The sequence below is a fragment of the Schistocerca serialis genome, chromosome 7 (assembly GCF_023864345.2).
Source record: "Schistocerca serialis cubense isolate TAMUIC-IGC-003099 chromosome 7, iqSchSeri2.2, whole genome shotgun sequence".
Classification (NCBI taxonomy): domain Eukaryota; kingdom Metazoa; phylum Arthropoda; class Insecta; order Orthoptera; family Acrididae; genus Schistocerca; species Schistocerca serialis.
Window position 1 is genome coordinate 330,614,050 of NC_064644.1, and position 22,700 is coordinate 330,636,749.

The 22,700-nt window shown below is 36.8% G+C and overlaps 1 protein-coding gene across 1 annotated transcript in view; it reads left to right on the top strand.

The window, feature by feature from the left end:
* LOC126412462 (myelin expression factor 2) overlaps positions 1–22,700 on the top strand; it is a gene marked incomplete in the record, with an annotated part of 106,595 nt that overhangs the window by 76,035 nt on the left and 7,860 nt on the right. The window contains 1 exon segment of the transcript XR_007575289.1: positions 11,031–11,301.

Below are 22,700 nucleotides of genomic sequence, written 5' to 3' on the forward strand. Positions count from 1 at the left end.
TCTGTTAACAGAAGTGCCGTGTAAACTAAACTCGAATGTTCATTTGAAATTGAAATGTTAACTCTGGACATCGTGCTTTAACACTCAGTGGAACATGGAAGGTATTTTGATTTATATTTTTGGGTGGTGTTAGTTGGCCACATGTTTCATCTCACTACATTGAGATTGCACAGTTTTAATTTGGTTATACTTGTACAGATTCAACATTCCATTTTCTCAGTTTCTGTGCCAGTGAATGTATGTAAAGCAATGTATACTTGAATTACTTCACTTTGTGTGTGAAGATTTTAATATATTATGAGCGATGATTTTTGTGTAATGTTGCCAGTGAATTTGTCCTCTTATACAGTCTGAAATTTGGGAAAGTTCTTTGTCTTTGCACCATGTATGTTATTAATGTTGCCATTTGTACTGTTTTCATTTTTCTTGGCTTTTTACAAATATTTCAGCAAGTGCTTCTGTCTACTTTGATGATGATAGAGAAATATTTCTGATTTTTGTGGAATTTATTTTGTGGAACTCAGTAAGCCATGAAAATCCTTCTCTGATCCTTCTTGTATTGCTATTTTAATTGTGAACCTAGTTGCTGGGTTCAAGGTTGTACATAGCTGGTGACTTTAGAAAAAGGTGTCACAGTTACTGGAAGTATGTGTAGTGTGAAGGAGTAAGAGAGAGGTGCAGATAGATAAAATTTTAGAATGTGGTGTATAATATACTGTAAAGGCTGAGAGGTTTGTATGTTGCTGAAAAGTAAAAGAATGGTTCATCCTAATTAGGAAGCATTTTACTGCAACAGTTCCATTTCCATGACTTTGAATGATTTAGAGATGTCACTGTTTCAAGGTGAAGTGGATTCTACTCCTACAGTATTATAGATGTGAAAGTTCTATACTTTTCAAGGAAGTGATTCTTCAGAAATGACGTTCCTAAGTAGTTCAGTCCACAGTAGTTATAAAACAATGTTCACCACAGTAGTTATAAAACAATGTTCACCTTTCTCATTTATCTTCGTCTTTGTAATGAGTAGAGAACGTTCTTTGAAATCATTGCTTAAGAGTATTGTATAACAAAGGAAACCTTTTCCTTCTACTTGAAAGGTGATTGAAAATTCCACTGCCTTCAGTCAGTTTTTGTAAGAGAGATAAAACTTCATGGCACATAGTGTGTTGCTTACTACGCAGTAATGTTGGGCTACGTAAAAAAAATGTTTGACAATGTTACAATGTCTGCAAGTTTGAAAAAGTTATTGTCATACTTCTGGCTGTTTCTAAGTAAATAAATTGGCATGTTGTCGCAAATAAGATACGCATTTTACTGATACAAAGGTTGTTGAACTTTGAGGAACTGATGATGTTGCTTCCATTTTTTTCCACTGGAGAGAAAACTTGGCCCAAAAATTCTTCCTTTCCCTGCTATTCAGAAGGGGGAGAAATCACATGAAACCAAATATGAAGTGACATTTCAGCAATAAAGTCTGTGACCTTAAAATGAGGTTACTGCAGTGTATCCACTTAACATGCATAGTTAAACAAGTGCCTGGTGCTTGTGTGGTTGTCGGCTATGGCCTAAAATTTTGGAAATTTCTGTTCTACACTTGGGTGCACTGGCACACAGTAGAACTTCAGAACATGTAGGGTAGCCAGGTGGAAAATGAGATCACGTGATAAGTTTGAAAGCTGTCTGATGCTTATGCATCACACATTTTGAAAGAATTTAGATTTAATACTTTCATTTCCAGTACAAAACAAATGTAATCCAACCAAGAAATCGCATGCAAGTGTGTTAAATAATAAGTCTTCAAAAAATCATAACTATTATAAAATATTTATGCAATGAAGTAACAATCGAAAATACCCTTTCGTCCACAGGTGAAAAGAATTCTAAATGTTTGCTTGTAATATTAATACAGCAATTCAAACAGAATCCAGAATTTTTGAATCAGTGTACATACTGTTCTGTCATGTATGTAGGCTTGGCCCATTTTAATAACTTCTACATTTGTTCCTTGTGCCATGCTTTTTTCCCCATCAGTTTCTCCTGCTGTTGTACAAGGTGAGTTTGTTCAGAAGGTCTCTTTATCATAATTTCCATTGCTGGCAGCTGTTTTTTCGTCCGGCAGCACCATTTGAATCATCAAATGTTTATTATGTAGAGAATGTGAATTGCAGTGTAGTATCATTTACAGGAATTACCATGTTACGGGCAAGGGTCTTCAATTCACATGGATAATATTATTTTTAGTACTGCCTATCAGTACCATTTATACATGTAATATAATCACCAATTGCTAAAGATCTTGAGTTGATTTACTGGTGTTGGACCAATACTTCCACCATTTTATGAAGTTGTTTTTAAGAAATATAACAGACCCTTACAGTTCGTTCTTTGCAATCAGGCTTTGTGGCTACTGAAAGTAGTATGCCCACTTTCCTAGTTTTGCAGATACATATTTAAAATAGTCCTTTAATGTAATACTATCCTAATGTAATGTATTTCCAGGCTCAAGAGTCTTAGCTTTGGTGAAACTGTTGTAATTATCCATGTAAATTTGAAGACCAGCTTGCTGCTTATTCACTAACCTTTCCCAATATGACCTTTCCTGCTTAAGTCCCATATTATCAAACATATATATGTACATATCATATTTATAAAGAACTGTTCATAATGTTCAGCATGCGCATCATGTTTTACATGTATATTTTCTGTCACTCTCTCTCTAAAAGAGTAATTAAACTATTGTGGGTAATGCAATTAAGACATTTCCTTAAAACTTCTGCCAGATTAAAACTGTGCTGGGCCGAGACTTCAACTGGGAACCTTTGTCTTTTGTGGGCAAGTGCTCTTCAAAATGCTCTACTGCTTACGAAAGTCAAAGATCTACAGTTAGTCTTGGTCCAGCATGCAGTTTTAATGTCCCTTGAAGATTCAGATATCAGTGCACGTTTGGCTGCAGAGTGAAAATTTCATTCAAGCCATTTTCTTGTTTTACATTTTGCTGTATGCTGTGTATCTGGATTATGGGTTAACATTTGCAACTGCTTTGTCACCAATGTCAAGTTTATGTATTGGGAATCGTCCTCTGGATCATATAGTTTTCCTTATTTTTATTTATTTGTGATTTGCATTGTTTCATATGAAGTTGGGAGAACTTTCCCGTAAGGCTTCATCAGGTATTTGGGCAAATACACACACAAAATGTGGACAGTAGACTGAATAATATATTTTTGCAGTGTGTTAATAAATCCTCCTGTTATCTTTGTTTGGATCATCAGAATCATAACACTGGGTAATTGGCACATCTCTGGGTGAAATCAGTGCACCCATATTTTTTCAACAGTTAAAATGTTGATTATTGTTGTTCTACTTTTGTTCAGTGTATCAAGCACCCACGGAGAGAATATGATAACAAGTTTTTTCTGTTTGTGTAGTGTGTGCTTAAGTACCTTCTGACTGCAAAACTTACAAATGTGAAGAGTTGCATACAAAACACTTTTCATAGTACAAAAATTTAACTACACCAGACTTTGATCTTCAGTACCTGCCAGCACACAAAACACTTCCTGTTGTAAAGTGATGGATTTTGTGCAGCTGGACTGATTTTTGTTGTACAAACTGTTTTACCTTCAGAATTTTGAGCCATCGGGCTGTGACAACCGAGTGAAAAGATCTCCAGATACAGATGTAGTAATCTTTAAATTACATGGTTATTGGTTGATATGTGGCATAAGGCAGCGGATGCTTTCTCACCCATTCTAATTGTCGACCAAAGTTAATTTTTATCTTATATTGAAACCCTTTACTGAGACGTACAGACTTGGATGAAATGTTCTGACACTTTTATTAATGGCTATAGCTTACATTGATTAAAATAAGCCTTCATGATTATTGAAAACTTTATAGCATATATGTCCACTGTGTACAGTAATGAGACTAGGAAGATAAATTCCAAAAAGATTCTGTACAATTTGAAAGTAGTATTACAAATTCAGGCACCGTTTTACTTTAAAGGTAGTGATGTAGGTAGTACGCTGGATTCAGTATATCACTTAATTACCACCACCTATCCAATGCAAATTGTTGTTCTGAGGCTGAAGCATTCTAAATAAGCTGCTCTGATCCTGGGGTGTATTTAGTACTCGCAAATGTTGCTGCAGGATATGTTAACTTCTAACCCCTTTATACTATTGAGTGAGTGGTTAATATTAAAGTATTTACCAAAAATGTACATCCAGTATCATTCATTTGTCATATATAGTTCACTGTTCCGCAAGTTCGTGCTACATGCTACCACCAGATCTGTCTCATACTCATTCCTACAGTGTGATAGATTTTGTCAAGTGCCTGTTGGGTTTTGTTTGCCCTGTCATTATAAAAAGATAAGTCTCTGCTACCATGCTGGCTTCCAATTTAGTTGATTGTGGTGTGCATTTTAAAATATGTTTAATGTTCAGATAGAATAAATCTATATGGATCACACATTTTGTGGACAGGTTTTCTTCCATCTCCAGTCATTGTTGTGAATTGCCTTTTGAACACTTGTTCCAGTAACAACTTATGTTTTATTGTTTTGTCACTGTGCACAATGTGTTGTAATGTTCTCAGCAAGGTAGCAGTTGCAGATATACCATCAGAAATTTATTTTCAGTTGCCTCTTGACTTGGGTTGAAAAATTCGTAATATTTGAAACGGGTTAATCTGTGATTTAAACATAATTCATGATTCATTCCTGTTCATGCACTGTTGTACTATTTCTGATAGTTGTCTGGTCGAATGCCATATATTACATTGTATAATTAAAAAGCAATCAAATAATCACAGCCTGTGTATAAGTGTATGCAACATAAAGTACTTCTATGTTGCGATACATCAGCATTTAGCAAGTGAAGTTGTATATCCGGTTACTGAATTGGCAAGGGGACACAAATAAGTCTTCAGTTACATTTGAAACAGTTTAAAAGTTATCTAAGTAAATTATTGCTGTATGCACTCATTTCAAATAGTAAATGTTTACATTCAATGTGAACATCATCTTGAAAAAATGTTGTGCATGTACAAAATAAAAACTTAATTCAAAGAGCAGTGAGGGAATGTCGGGGATTAGGATAATGGTGTTGCACATAAGCATACTTTGTGCACAGGTGAAATGGAAAACAGATCATTGCTGCTTTCAGTTTTCTTCGTACTGCAATCTTCATGTTTCTGATACAGTTCAGAAACATCATTTTTAAAATACTTCACTTCAGCAGTTGGCAAGTGTACATTGGAACATGTTTCTTGTCACTAACAATTTTTATAATTGCCATTACACTGTCAGTTTTATTGTTTGAGCGGACAGGATGTGAATGAAACAATGTATGGAATGTGGAGGAATATTGTGTTCAGCCTCAGGAAATTAGTCATCTCTACATTCAAAATGATAAAATTACCATTGAAATAAAGGCAGTTTAAATCCAGATTGTATTGAAAGGAATGTGTGGCTGCTGATTTGTTTTACTGCCTTATGATGCTACCTGTCCATTCTCTGCTGGAAGATTAGAGTGGCAGTGTACCAGAAATTAACTGTTATTCATGGTAATTGTCACTTCATGATGAATTTTACTGTTCTCTGTTTTAATGAATTTGGAATATGGAGTCTGAAAGTCCTGAACAGCTGTTTCCATTGAAATTGTCAAAAGTTTCTGTACTTCAGATTACAAGTACGAAAATTCTTACACGATTGTCAGTCGGTCACAATGCTCACACCTTAAAGATGTCACTGAATCCATTTTCAGTAAACCATTGATAACTTAGATGTGTGAGGCATTGATTCTTAAACCAGCATTGACAACAAAATTTTAGTGCACAGGTTGGAACAGTTTATCAATTTTTTTTTTTTTTGTAGACTGTTTGCTATATTCAGAAATTAACAAAATTCATTTTGCATCAAAGCAGAACAATTCTGCAGTAAAATTTTTCGTGTTCGGTAAGTTATTGTGGGTTTTGCTTGATGTAATTTATGGGCTCGTTTAGATAGTTCATTGTTATGTAATGTAGTTGTTCATATACTGCTGCTGAAGACATGCAAAGTATTTTCAAATTTTTGCTAATGAGTTTTTTCCAGCGTCAAGAGTGCTGTGAATTTCGATGATGGTGTTGTGGCTCTCAAACTGCGTCTGATAATCTTCACTTGATGTCCTGTTCTGTGTGAGGCTGGTCAGAAGTAACTAAGTAATGCCTTTCTTATGAAACATAAATACTCTTTCCTTTTATTTATATTTAAATGTAACTCATGTATAAATGTTTATACAAGTTCTGAAGAATATCGTTAATTGGTCAGGTTTCTCTCTTGTATCTTTGTTGCTCTTTGAGAAGTCTTCTTGGTATTCACTTGCAAAGTGCTTATAAATTGTAAATTTCATAACTGTAGCCACCGTTTTAAGTTTTCTTTGGTGTTTTGCATGTTTTTAACAATTTATTCTTAGAACTGTAAGAAGTGTTTTTTTACATTCAGTATAGTAATAAGTCGCACAAGATAACAGCAGTTGTACGTGTAACATTTTAATAGCATAGCTCCATGTCACTTCTTATGTTTTAAAAAATGCATTATTCAATGTAGCATCTGCATTCACGTAGGTGATGATGGTAAATTTTACATATATTGCATAATATTTTCACAAAGTAAAGTGTCCATTTCATATATCGAATTATAAATAGTCTATAAAATTTGTCTCCACATGCACAAAATATTTAAACCTGCGAATTGCACACGAGCTAACAAGATTAGTAGCCGAGCAATTTGTGCAGCATAAGACAGTAAAGGCATGACATTACAGCAAATATGATGGAATTTAATTTGAACTGTAATTGGTTGTGGTGATACAAAACTGTTCAAATGAAACTTACACCGATACAGCTTTTATGTAGGATCTCGGGGTGAAATGGAAAATGAGTAATTACTCAACTACAAAAAGAGCAAAATGAAGCTATTCAGAATAGAAGGAAGAATGTTCCTTAGATTTTTGAAAGTGGAAATTATTGAAGTAGTGTGTTGTTGAAAAACATGACTATATGAAATAAATACTGAAATAATTTTATGCTAAATTTGTTGAGGTAAACACAGAGGGTGTTTAAAAAAGTTTTGCACAGTCTCTAATTTTTTATTTTTTACAGGAAGAGAATGAAATTTCTTGTGAACGTACCTGGAACATTGAGCTAGACATTGAGCCTACTCAGTGTAGACTCCTTCAGGTGTGACTCATGTGGCCCAACGTTCTTTCAATGATGTAAATGCACTTACGTAAAATTCTGGGGATTGACTTTTATAACATTGCTTGACACAGGAAATAAGGTCTTTCTCAATATCAAATGTTACACCATGCAGGTGGCCAGAGGGGTAAGAATCGGGCGAAGCCAAGTCCAGACTGTAGGGAGGATGAGGAACAATTGTCCAACCAATTTTCCTGATTTTCTCCTGTGTCATAAGGGCTGCATTGGGTTTGGCATTGTCATGGTGTAGTCTGATGAGCTGATCCTAAAGGTGTGGTCTGTGGATCTTGAAAGCACATCACAGCTTGTCCAGTGACAAACCGTAATGGCTCTAGTTAATTGTGGAGCCAGGTTCCAAAAGTCATTGAAAATTACACCACATTGATCCCTGAAGGAGACTCTCACCTTTCGTGAAAGTCTTTGTCTCTTCTTCCGAGGGGAATGCGGATGATGCCACTCCATGTATTGGATTTTGCTCTCAGGTTCGGACGAAAACAACCATGTTTCATCCTGGGGAATGACGCCATCAAAACAGTTTCCACTCCTCAGTAACAGTCTTCACAAGACTGTCGCACACATTCCTCCTCATCGTTTTCATTTCTCATGTCAGTAATCTAGGCATCCAATGTGCACAGAATTTTCTGTACCCTGGTGACTGTACCAGTGATACCACACTACCCAGTAACAAGTCATTTCAGCAAGCTGTAGTCTTGTTACACATCTGTCAATTTGGATGATGTGATCAATATGTCTCCTTATTCACATCACTCACTGCCCTCCATGGTCTACTGCATCGTGGATTGTTCAGTAGAAAGGAATAACCTTTAAATCTCTGCAACCACTGCTGGATAATGCTGTGATCTGTGTCCTCTCCATAAACAGGGAGCAATTTCCTGTGAATTGAAGAGGAACTCATGGTGGACCATTGTCACAACCTGACATCTACTTCACAGTCCATTATGGCTCACCTGAAAATAAAAGAAATTACTCTTATATACCAACTTGTAGCTACACGTTCAAAGTATGTTCACAAAAAATTTCATTCTCCTCCTGCAAAAAATAAAAGAAATTAGATGACTGTGCAAGACTTTCTTGGACACCTTTTGCAGCTCTGCCTAGAATACATCAGGTGGATTACTTCCTTATTTTGAATACCAAAATGTAATGCCTGAAAAGAACGATGTATCAAAATATACCTGAAATTACGTGCAAGAAGTTGTGGCATAGTGAATTGAGAATTTGCACAAAATATTGAACAGCAGTTGCAGGAAGTATAATTAAAGATGTGCCAGCAGTATAAAAAGGTGTCTACTTAGACTTTCATATTTCTGGTATGAAAGACTGAAGTTTCGATACTGTATTAACACATTTCATGTAAAGAAGCAGTGTGTTAAAATCCTTAGCCACTGCCTTAAGTTTGTTTTCCACAGTGTTCCTAGATCAGTTCGGTGTTCCTAGATCAGTTCGGTGTTCCTAGATCAGTTCGGTGTTCCTAGATCAGTTCGGTGTTCCTAGATCAGTTCGGTGTTCCTAGATCAGTTCGGTGTTCCTAGATCAGTTCGGTGTTCCTAGATCAGTTCGGTGTTCCTAGATCAGTTCGGTGTTCCTAGATCAGTTCGGTGTTCCTAGATCAGTTCGGTGTTCCTAGATCAGTTCGGTGTTCCTAGATCAGTTCGGATGAACGGTAAGATGATTTCCTTAAAAAGGCTGTGCAACTTAATGTTGAAGGAATAATCTTCTCATGACTTGTGTGTGAGGTAGCTGGTTAGGGAGCAGACTATTCTGGTAACTGTTCATTTGAGAGCAGTCACAAATGGTGGTATATTGTGATTTCACTGCCATTAGTATGTCTGCACCTTTGCATAAACATTTGACAATGGCTAGATATACGTGAATACTATTTGTGGGAGTAACAAGAGCTGTAACTAAACATTACTGCTTCTGTGAATCATGTCACTTTCATTTTGAAACAGAAAGCACAACACAGAATTTGTCTTTAAAGTAAATAGGATGACTGAAAAATCCAAATGTGGATGGTCAGGCAGGTGGAGGCTTCCTAAATAACATGAAATGATGATTTCCTTTAAGTATCTGGATTTGTGGTGCAATGAATTTTTGAAAGGATACTGTACAATTTTCTGAACTGACATTGTAACGATATTCTACAGCCAATACTATTACTAATATAAATATTGCTGTGGAAAGAAAGAAAACTAGGTGACAAATTGTGTGCGCTGTAAAATTCTTCGCAGGAAGAGAACCTCTCACCGCCTTTAACATTATACAAGTTTATACTTTGTCTTTAAAACAGCTTATTTTCCAGTCTGGAAATCCTGTAAGTGCACCAGTTTGTTCATTCTCCACTTGTGTGTGAATCAGATGCTACAGTGATGAAAAGTAATGATTTGTTTTATAATAGCAAAATGACTAATCTTAATTTTCAGTCATTGAAAAATTGTTCAGTTTAATGACAACAGTTCTCACACAAGTGTAAAAACTGTTCAAAGAGTAATTATGGGTGATACTGCAATTTGTCACATACATAATATAGTGTAATTAAGAACAGCATCATAATATTACTAGGAAATAGGTGCTCTCTTGCTGACTAAATACTCGTCAAACAAGTATTTGAGAAAAGTCTTCAGAAAAACTTGTTCTTAAAATTGAATGCATGGCAGAATATGACACCGTTAAAAGCTGGTGTCTTAACAAATTCAGTGTAAAGTAATAGTTCGTTAATAACAACAAATTTTGTAAATAGTCACATCAGCGTTATTTGTTTTTTTTTCCGGAGTTTTAAAATGTGGAGGCTTCCCAGGTGTATTGTCTCAGATTTTCGGTTGTTGAATACTTAATTTTAGCTTCATATGCAGACAAAATTTCTGTGCTTTCAGAATCCCACTTGTCACTTGTTTATAAATTTTCCACTCCATTGTAATCCTGTAGTGTGACAGTAGTAGTTCTGTAACATAAGCAGCAGTGGTATATCTACAGTGTATAGGAAAATTGAGCCGATCCACATTGCCCACTCTTTGTAATAGTGCACTGTCACTGATAAGATGACATTGCTTTCAGATGTTCTTTCAACCAATCTGCTGATACTTGTTGGGTTGCCTTTGAATTTGAAAATATATTCTCAACACAGACTTAATCACAAAAGGTGCATGGATTAATCATCTATTGGATGTTCTGTTTCTGGTAAGAGATTTCTCTGTGGTAACAAGAGATACCAGTATTTAAAATTTAACAGTAGTCCACGACAGCTCCTTCGAACATACCACTGCGAATTTTGTTTGCAGCAAAGATTTTACCTTCCTTCCAAACTCATCTAAGTTGGTTTTTTAGTATTCTTGTGTTACTTTCATCTTTCATGTATCAAATATCTTCCGATGTGGTACATAAGTAGTAGGTTTGCTAGAATTCCTTAAAAGGCTATTCATGCCATAAAAAACTGCTGGTGTTGGGCTTTGATATTTTGTATATTTCATTCTTCTAGAAATTTCAGTAGTGTTCGTTCCAAAACATCAAAAGAAATACTATTTGTTGACAGACTGCAGTTGCTTATTCTCTTCTTTTCTATTTGGCTGTTACATACATTGACTAATTCTCATGTTTGTTTTGAGAAGTTCAATGGAGGAGAATAATTCATTCCTTTCTACTTTGTCACATCAGATCTACTTAATTCTGCCATGCCTCTCAAGTAAGATTTAGATTGTTTAAGGTTTAGTATAATGATAATTCTGTGAGGTGGGAGACACCTTTTAACATTCTCATGACTTTTACAGGGTGGTTTGAATTGTGGTCATCAGTTGGAGTTTGATAGGCTTCAAAGAAGACTGCTCGGCAAATAAGCTGGACCTTACTTTCTTGGGGTGTAAGTGGGAGTTACTCCCATGTTTGACGATACTCTCTGAGAAGCAGTAGCATGGAAGTTCTCCAAGGAAATTTTAAAACAGCTGATCATTGACAACTGGGGAAAATATTTCACAAAGTGCTGCTTAGCCTGTAAGGTTATCAACCTGTTTCATCGTGCACCAGTCTGCATATAAATTGTAGGTAAGTCTGTTTCCTGTTAACACTCGATACCTTGTTTCCCAAGCATGTAAACAATATATATTGCACAACAGGTTATTTAGAAAGGTTATACTTCATTTGTTGTGCAAATTTAAATAACAAAAATACTGCCTTATAGAATTTAAGTAGCAGTATGATTTATTGAAGATGGTTTAACCAGATCAAACTGTTCCGTTAAGGCCCCTAAGGTTTTACCTTGTTGACATGAATCAATATTTGGTTGTGGATGTATATGAAGAACATTTATCTGTCAAAGGTATTCTAATTTTGTTCATATACATATATTATTTTTAATTTTTTTAAAAGTCTGAAACAATGAAAACAAAAGGTTTGTTAATTAATAACCTTCCTGATGTCATTCAACATTTTTTTAAATTCATATTCTACACGATAAGCTTTGGGAAATGATTCCCATTTTAAAGCATGTATTTCTTTGTACCATGCCATTTTTATGTAATGGTTTTTGATGCGTGAAGTTTTGCTTTGTTTTGTTGACTTATAATACATAAAAACACAGTTTTTAGTTGGTTACTTATTTTTCTATGTAATTAGTGGCAAAATCTGGAAGAACATTGATGTAGTTTCCTTCTGGTCTATTAGTGCAGTGTGTCACAGGTGTTAAACATCACTCACAACTTTCATTGCCCAGTACACATCGAGAATAATTTCATAAGCATACAGTTACAAAGATGTGTTCAGATGTAGTTAACAGAGATAATATTACAGGTCCCCCACAGATCTGAGTTTGTATGGAAGATATTTATCTTAACAATGTGTATTATAATTTGTCTATTTTACATTGGTACTTCTGTGTGTTGCTACTTTTATTTAAGTATATTATCAAAGCATATTATCAAAGCATCTGAAGAAATTCACTGATTAACTTTTAAAGGTTTTCATTTAGGATTTTGCATAAATACCCCAGTTTTTCTAACAAATCCATTTTATGCCCTTTATTTTGTCATTGGAGTACTTAGACTACTGCGCTACTTTTCCAAATGGGTGTCCTGTCTTCTCTCCGATTCCCAAAGTGCTCTACACGCTCTTCAACAAATGTACCCTGCAGATCGGATGGTGCAAGAGGTGCAGGACGCACTCCTGCTCTTGCAACAGCAGGGTAAGGATGTGATTTTCTGCTGGGTTCCAGGGCACATAGGGATTCCTGGAAATGAACTTGCAGATGCGGCTGCCAAGGAGGCTTGCTCCATCCCACCTCCTGCTCGCTGTTCCGTCCCCCTGCAGGCCATTCTGTCTTTCGTGACTCGGAAGGTCATGCGTTGGTGGGAGGCTCAGTGGCTGGACGTGAGGGATAATAAGTTGCGAGCGGTGAAGGATTCTGTCCGACCGTGGCTCACCTCCTTCCGACAACGACGCGCTGAGGAAGTAGCCCTTACACGGCTTAGAATAGGACATTGTCCTTTGACACATGGTTTTCTGTTACGTCGTGAGGAGCCACCAACGTGTCAGACATGTGGGGCACAGTTGTCGATACGGCATATTTTAACTGAGTGTGTTTTATATGCGGGTTTGAGGGAAGATTTCAGTTTCCCACCAGACATACCCTCTCTTTTAACTAATAATGAGGCGAGTGTCGCTAGAGTTTTACGTTTTTGTGTGATGTCTGGCCTTCTTCCCAAAATATTGGGATTGAAGTCTTAATGTGCTGTCCAGTGGTTTGGTCACCCATTATTTGTAAGTGGTCACTCAGCCACCGTTACTTATTTTTCCCTGTTTGTACTGCTATTTTATTTTTAGTTTTATCTCCCTGTTTTGATGTGTTGTGTCCAATCTTGCAATTTGAACAATACCACTTCTCTCACGATTCGGCTCTGAATTGAACTTCTGGGAACGGGCGCTGATAACCTCGCTGTTGTGCGCCCTAAAACACTAATCATCATCATCCTGTCTTCTCTCTCTCTCTCTCTCTCTCTCTCTCTCTCTCTCTCTCTCTCTGTGTGTGTGTGTGTGTGTGTGTGTGTGTGGGGGGGGGGGGGGGGGGGGGGAGGGAAATTGCAATCTTCTGCGATACATTGCCAATGTGTGGGTTGGTAGCTATGCATTTGTTTTTTGTTTTTCTTAGGTGGTGCAATCTGTGTTCGGGTCTGTCTTCACCTGTTTAGGACTGTGTCAACCATGGAAGTAGTATAATCATTAACTACTGCAATATGTTTCACTATACTTACTATTGTTGCACGCACGCGCGCGCGCCCGCGCGCCCACACACACACACACACACACACACACACACACACACACACACACACAGAGAGAGAGAGAGAGAGAGAGAGAGAGAGAGAGAGAGAGAGAGAGAGAGAGCTGTAGCTGCACACATACATAATACAGGACACCTACTTAGAAAAGCAGAGCGAAATATCAAAGTACTCCACAAACTAAATAAAGGGCATAAAATGGCTTTGTTAGAAGATATGGAGATGCACACACATCACAGAAAATAGGAAGACGAAATCTTCAGCAAAAAAATATTGAACTGGTGAGATTCTTCAGAATCCTTGACAGTACCGTATTTACTCGAATCTAAGTCGCACTTTTTTTCCGGTTTTTGTAATCCAAAAAACTACCTGCGTCTTAGAATTGAGTGCAAAGCAAGCGGAAGTTCTGAAAATGTTGCTAGGTGCCGCCACAACTAACTTTTGCCGTCGAATATATGTAGCTCTACACAGGCATCCTTTGTAGGCACAAAGATAAATACTGGCGCCAAAACCTGTGCGTCAGTAAATAAAACTTTAAAAAAAAATTGGAAGACGAGCTTTTTTCTCTGCCCGAGTTTCGACCACTGCATTTTCATACATTATCCAACGAAGTAAATACAAATTCCATATTGTTCATCTTCGAATGTAGCAGAATTTCAATGTACTACGAAAATCCGACTGGCAAGACTGGGATTTTTGTCAATATGGCCAACTCTACGTTCCGAATTTTTTCCTACCTGTGAGAAGAGATGGTTGCTACTAGGAACTTTTATGAATTGTGAATCACATGCAGTATTCTCTTCACCATAAGGATAATACGAATATAAACATTTTGCCATGTATTCTTTCGTGTTTGCTGTTGTCTCTTTTAAATCCTGTCTGCCTAATAAACTAAGAAACTAGAGCGAGAGCACAGCAAACGCGGAAGAATACACAAATCATGTCATGTTTATATCCGTATTATTCTTATGCCTAATAGTGATACAGTCAGAAATGAAGCACGGCAATTGACTAGATTTTTAAATCTAAGATGACTAATTTCTGTGCAGAATATAATGTACTTAAGAGGCGTCTGCAAAGATTTTCAAAAGGGAGAAAAATGTTTGCTAAACTCTCGTTCAGAACATCTTCCATCATATGCAGTCTATTATTTGGTAAGTAACAACAAATAGCAGTCTCTTGCCATTGTTTCGCTAATGAGACGATTCCTCTCTTTGTTTTTAATTTTAGGTGGCGGTAGCGCGCACAAAAGCAAGACATGCCGCGAGCAGCGACAGGCCGTAAACACGCACTATCAGAATGCGATAAACAATGCATGACACAGTATAGTAATGCATTTTCAGCTTAGAGTGACTGACGTAAACACCTATAACATAGAAAACGGCACTTACCAGATCAAAGCAAAGTAAGCAATCGATTCAAACCAGACGAAGCACGTGAAAAAGGAAGGGTATCCGTATAAATACGGACGGAGTGCCTGACGCATAGCAATGGCTACCTGGTAAAGCTTAACTGCTAAGCTTACAACTTGAACCAAACTACTGTAGCTGTATCGTCATTCATTCGGCCTAAATTGTGTCTCATATTACAATGGACCAACTTTGTTTCGATTTGGAGGTGCGGCCTAAAACTTTTCTCTCCCCTTGAATTTCGAGGCTCAAATTTCAGGTGTAGCTTAGATTTGGGATTTTTTCCCCCCCCCCCCTTTATTTCGAGGCTCATTTTTCAGGTGCGGCTTAGATTCGAGTAAATACGGTATACTTAAATAAAAGTAGTAACATACAGAAATAACCACCTTCGTGAAATAGGTGTAAGCAAAATTATAATCCATATTGTTGACATAAATACCTTTCGTAGAAACACCTGTGGAGGCCGTGTAACATTCTCTCTGTCAGCTACATCAAAAAACATCTTTGTTAGTGATTGTTTATGCTCGATGTGTATTGTCCACCGAAAGTTGCGAGTGGTGTTCAACACGACACTCTGCGCAAATGGACAATAAGAAAACTGTAAGTACAAGCTCTTCCAAGTGCAGTGTTTTTTACAGACAGGAAAAGGGATCACTGAGTGCAGCTCACACTTGGGCGGGCGAAGTGAGGTGGAGGTTCATAATGCCAAACAAAGACCGAGCTCCGCAGGTAGTTCGCTAGGGAGCGGATTTGTAGTGGGGATCCAAGGTACACTACAGAATCGCGGGATCCACCGTAACAGCAATTTTCAGGACTGTAGTGCCATGGGAATTTTACTTTACGGACAACCCTCGTATTACCTGAAAAGAGGAGGCAAACTTACTTTAGCCTTCTATTTACATCTTTTACTCTTAATTAGTACTATTCTTTTTAAGAAACTGCTTCTTGAGAGTTAACTCGTGAAATAATTTCGATGCAGTTTTTAACCCTCCTACTCCCTGATCTTTTTATCAGGGCTTTGTTGGGGTCATAGGGACCTACTGTTCTACACCAAATGTATTATCACTATTTTAATGAACTATCGTGACTACATACGTCTCATATTCAGATGTGTGTAAATATGAAAGTGAACCAAACATCATTGGACACAGTTGGCTCAAGAAGGTGAAATAATAGTTTTGAGAACAGTGAGATATATATTGCCAATGTGCTTACTGGGTCATACTGAACAGTGGTAGCAGGAGGGTTAACTAAAAGTAGTTGTGTAGCATGAGGAAATTCTATGAGGGAATGTAGATTTAAGTTGGAATCATTTACTAAAGGCATTGCCATTTTAGTTTTGTCATGTTACTGTTGAGTGTTTGGATTTTGGTGGCTTGCAGTACGACGACATGTGACGATGTATCTTTATTGTGTACATACAACAGTGTATCTTCATAGTTTTTTTGTGTGTCACATCTCTTACCCGGATGAAACAGTCATTTCATCAGGTTGTCAGTCTGGGCTGTATTTGAACCACTATAGTGTGATTGAGTGAGGATTGTAATTCAAACAAATTTTACAGTAGATTGGTTTTGCATGTTGTGGAAGATTCACTGACTTGATTGTTTGGATTATATATTCTGATCAGGAATGCACATAAAGCCACCGGGCCACAATGAGGCAATAAAATATGCGATGCAGTTCGCCATTTGATAAAACACCAGGGAGCACATATAAACATAGTGTAAGCGGTTTACCTGGTTCACATAGGGGTGACAGTGATTGACATGAACACTTACCTGTGTCAAAACGCCACACACATGGGCTGCTGGTCACTCCATGCAACTTCAGCGATGTATTGGAAGACTTAAGTCATCTGATGAGCCTAAAAAAATGATTCATGGAGGTGAAGCAGAGCTACATCCACTTCTATAGTTACTCAAGCCGTTACTTTCCATATAAAAATAAAAGAAGAAAAAAGAAACTTGTGAATGAAAAGCATTTGTTTTGGGATTTGTCCTTCCTGTTACACATTTTCTCTCATTAGATTTTGGGGAAAGAAATGCTTCTTAAACAAGTAATCTGCTCCTTATAGTCTGACACCACAGCTTGATAATCAACTGGATTTCTTATCATTGTTGCCGATAGTTACAGGTTATACATCTCTGCACAAAATTAAAAATGACGATAGAAGGAAGAAAACACGTGTATTGGAGATAGTCCATAGCAAGGTTGACACCTATGCATTGCATACAATATTCCTGCCTGCTGTACTGAGTGCTGTGCTGCCTCATGCTTCTCTTCTCGTTTGTTGCTTATCGAAGCCAAAGCTGTATAATGAAAAGCTTACTGAAATAAAAAGACTTGGGTCAGCTGATATTCTCCTTGCGAGTAGAGTACGTGGCCAGTTCACACACACGTGATAAAATAGGGTAGCTAGATATCCTTATTTGTGGAGCTGACAGTGGAGGCATGTAAGAATGCAGTTCTGAAATCGTTACAGTCCCAGTGACATTTGACTTCAACTTGCAGGCTTGGTGCGGAAACAGGGAGTGACAAAAATAAAAATATTTTATTATGTTTGCTGTCCTTGGCATAACCAATAAACATGTTTAAGTGAAAACAATATGATGGTACATTTCGAGAATGTTTCTGAAAGAATTGTAACAGATCGAGGAGTGGCAACTAAATTATTTGCTCATGATAAAGAAAATACTGTCTGTGTATGTACTGTGTACATTGGCAGTTTAATACTAAATATTCATTAGAATGTTCGTACAGACCCACTTTTGTCACAGTATTAATTTTAGTTAGATACATATTTACATATTAAGTGAAGCTCTGTAATATGTACTTAGCAGTTAGTGATATGTTTGGCATTTCAATATGGAGGCTTGGAGCTCTCTATTTGTGAATTAGGCCTTTTAGCTGAAAGCTTTTGTATAGAAGTTCTTCCATGTACCTGTTTGTGACTTCATGCCTCATCTATATTGTTGCTAGACACTACCTAAATTTACTTAAATTACGAAGTAAATTATACACTTCCATTTAACTTACTATAGCTAACCAAAGAAAGAATAACTCATCAACCATAAACTATTGGCCATCCTCTACAGCAAGCACAGAAATGTTTCATGTAAATGCCAACAAAAAAATTAATCACTTACTTACATAAAAAAGGTTCAACTGTTTTATAATCTACAAATAATAAACATCAAAACAAAACTGTATCATTCTAAATCCCAATGACAATGCCTTAAAGTGAAAGTGGCGAAATCTGTCTGGGCAAAATAAAATACAGTGCACCAAGGAAGGGCGGTATTTATTTACAAAACAAATATAAACTGTTAAGGTTACGTAAATCAAAGAGCTTATCGCCAGTCAGTCACCACTTTGGTGTAGTGTGAAAAATAGTGTGTTAGTAGTCTCTTGCACTACGCAATAGGAGTTCTCAGAGTGCATCTTGCCAAATTCAATCTAATTAAAGATCAATGACATTTAGGATAAAAAACATTTTGTTAGTCTTCCACTGCTCATCAGAGATTCGCAAAATGCACAAAAAGGTATTTCCATGTTAAATAGTCTAATTTTGGAACATATTCCTGTTCGGCTGTCACGGATTTTGATGAAATTTTATATGAACATTGTCACATGTCAGTTGAAGCAGTACTGGCAGAGAATCAGCCATTTGCTTGCATATGCAATGTTGTGCAAAGTGAGCATGAATTTCTGGTGCCTTCAGCTGTTGCATCTCTGGCAATATTGTTAGAAGAAATGAAATTTAGCTGTCTTGTACAACTTCGTGCATTCTCCTAAGAATAATAATGAAAAGAATTTAACGCACAAATTTCAACCAGCTGAGCGAAATTGCCAGCACAAATTTTGGAATTTGGCTTCTTATACCTAAGGGACTAAAGGTATGGTGAATGTGAGCTTGGCATGTAGTAATGTAACAACACAAGGTTCTTAAATGTGAAGTTTCATTTGTGTACCACTTCCTACACAGAATAAAAAACTGCGCAAGTGGAGACTCTGTAGAATGATATGTGGTATATTCAACACAATTTTGCAAAAAGCTTACATTCCATAAAACAGTCCACAATGGTCGCAATAGAAAGATCGTTTTAACTGCAGTACAGTTACCTCATTATCTAATGTAGAATAGCATTGCTAGATAATTTGAATCAAAGTTCATTGCAGAAATTGCGACAGAGAGAGAAATGTAAACTTTGGACTCTTCAATTTCGTAGAGTAGGCAAATGCTGAACATGAAATTTAATACACGGTAGCTTGGTAGCACATAGATTAGGAATATGAAATTTCATTCACCAACTATTTTCCAATTGTGTCCAAATTTATCCAAACAACAAGTTTAGTGAAAAGATGAAAACTGTAATTTTACACTTTTCACAAATACCATTTTTTATTAAAGCCTGAAACCAGTCACATTCCCCTCCCCAGGACAGTGGGTTTAATGTGAAACGTGGGTTTACAGTGCTCCATAAATTAAGGGAAAGTGCCTGGAAAATTGGCTTTTATATCTTGTTGATTAAAGATACAGTACACAACACTTTCGATAAAGGCAAATCTATAGTTGTCCAATACAAAACACCAAGCACATACCTCAGTGTATTGATTTGGTCCATGGTGGCATTGTCACTACTGGTTGAGTCAGAAGTTGGTGACTTTTTGTCAACTCAAATGAAGACAAATGTATCACATTGCCAGATGATCTGAAATAATGCAACAAATAACAGTTTGCAACATGTACCATATTTACTCCAATCTAAGCCGCACTCTAATCTAAGCCGCACCTGAAAAATGACTCGAAATCAAGGAAAAAAATTTTCCCGATTCTAAGCCGCACCTGAAATTTAAGACTCGAAATTCAAGGGGAGATATAAGTTTTAGGCCACACCTCCAAATCGAAACTAAGTCTGTCCATTATGATACGAGACACAATTGAGGTTGAACGAATGACGATACAGCTACAGTAGTTTGGTTCGAGTCATAAGCTTAGCATTTAAGCTTTACCAGGAAGCCATTGCTATGTGTCAGGCGCTCCGTCCGTATTTATACGGGTACTCTTCCTTTTTCACGTGCTTCATCTGGTTTGAATTGATTGCTTATTTTTCTTTGCTCTGATAAGTGCCGTTATGTGTTTACGTCACTCTAAGCTGAAAATGCATTACTGTACTGTGTCACGCATTGTTTGTCGCATTCTGATAATGGCTTGCTCTTGTGCGCGGTTACTTGCACTGCTGCTTTCTTTGATAATGATCAACAAGAACCAAATAATAGACTGCATATGGTGGAAGATGTTCTGAACGAGAGTTTAGTGAACATTTTTCTCCCTTTTGAAAATCTTTGCAGACGCCTCTTAAGTACATTATATTCTGCACAGAAATTAGTAATCTTAGATTTAAAAATCTAGTCAATTGCCGTGCTTCATTTCTGACTGTATCACTATTAGGCATAAGAATAATACGAATATAAACATGACATGATTTGTGTATTCTTGCGCGTTTGCTGTGCTCTCGCTCTAGTTTCTTAGTTTATTAGGCAGACAGGATTTAAAAGAGACAGCAGCAAACACGAAAGAATACATGGCAAAATGTTTATATTCGTATTATCCTTATGGTGAAGAGAATACTGCATGTGATTCACAATTCATAAAAGTTCCTAGTAGCAACCATCTCTTCTCACAGGTAGGAAAAAATTCAGGACGTAAAGTTTCCCATATTGACACACTCTCCAGTCTTGCCAGTCGGATTTTCGTAGTACATTGAAATGCTGCTAGAAGATGAACAATACGAAATTTCTATTTACTTCGTTGGATAATGTATGAAAGTGAAAGTGCAGTGGTCGAAACTGGGGCGGAGAAAAAAAGCTCGTTTTCCACTTTTTTAAAATTTATTTACTGATGAAGAGGTTTTGGCGCCAGTATTTATTTTTGTGCCTGCAAGACATGCCTGTTGTAGCGCTACATATATTCGATGGCAGAAGTTAGTTGTGGTGGCATCTACCAACATTTTTCAGAACTTCCGCTTACTTTGCACTCGATTCTAAGCCGCAGGCGGTTTTTTGGATTACAAAAACCGGAAAAAAAAGTGCGGCTTAGATTCGAGTAAATACGGTAGTCACTGATACAATATCCTATGAAAGGGTGTATAGTAGCTTGCAAATTCTTGTGCACATTAAACAAAATACTTGGCAAAATCTTCTAAATATGTTACTTCATTGTCAGTAAATTTCTTTTGGGATTGAGGCCGCATTGTCACCCGTAAAATTCCGATGTTTCGGTGTCTGTTGCAAGGCGCCTTCCTCAGGGTGTGTTGCTAATACTCCCTGAGGAAGGCGTCTTCCAACAGTCGCCGAAATGTCGGAATTTTACAGATGACAATGCGGTCTCAAACCCAGAAGAATTTTATTGGCTGTGACAACGGCTGCGGAAGCCTACATTTACATGTTACTTCATTGATTGCTCAGCTGCACCATATAAAAATTATAAGCATTTTGTCAATCTGTGTACCCATAAACGCAGTTAAACATTGATACAGAATTGATTTTTTGCCACCAGGAGAAAGGGCCAGGAAACCTCATTTGGATCCCACAATTTGGTCTCGGTAATCAACATTCCAGCACAGGTGGATAAAGGCAGTAGGGCCATAATTGATAATGTTTCCTTCAGTGAAGTTCAAAGAAAGAAAGTAATTTTTTATCTAATAACAAATGCTCTCTCTGATCAGGATGCAGATTTAGTTAGGATGAAATAGCGTAGTGCCTTAGGGTATGGATACTACTCTGTGGGAATCAATTAGAATAATAGATGACTCTAGGAAAAACATTTTTAGAATAGTTCACCAGAGATCATCTGGGATGAAATTTATAATTTAATCTGTTCCATGATAAATCCGCATTTTCTTTGAAAACAGCTTTTAAGAAACCATGATTGAAGTATCCTGTGAAAGAAAAACAGAAATTGTATCTTTTGGCAAGAATAAGTAGGAATCCTGCAGTAGTTGCATACTACAGAAACTACCAAAAATTACTAAGAAGATCACAAAACCAAGGAATGTGCACATCATTCAGAAAAAGTAATTCCAACATCACTATTGAACTGAATGTAAAGGTGATAAATGTCACAGGTAGCAATGTATATGATGATAATTTCTTATATATAGTAGAAATTGTAAGGATGAACAGTTAAAGAGCAAAATTGTAACAGTATGGTGAAAATGTAACTTCACAAAATTCAATCATATGAACGTATCACAAAGTTCTCCACCTGAAATTAAGAAAATCATACATTTTCTCAAAAATAAAAGCTCATGTTGCTTTGATGGAGTTTCCAGTAGAATGCTAAAGATTTGTTCCCGTGTTACATGTTCAGTCCTACCTGAAATATATAGTGCATTACTAACTTAAGACATTTTGTTGAAATCACTTTAAGAAAGGTGTTGAGAGATGAAAATAACTACTGACCTGTTTCAAGCCAACATCATGTCTAGAATTTTTGAGGTGGTGATGATGTTTTGTAGAATAATATCTCACCTTAGCAGCAATACTATTCTCAGCAAATAGTGTTTCAGAAGGTTTCCTCTACTGAGAAACCCATTTGCATCTTCACTTGCTATATTTTACAGTCATTAAATAATAGCACCGCTTGGTCTTTCCTGCGACCTATCTAAGGCATTTTACTGTGTGAATCACAGTATTCTAGTTCATAAATAGAAGTTATGTGGGGTTGATCATATAGCCAGCCAAATTATGTAATATC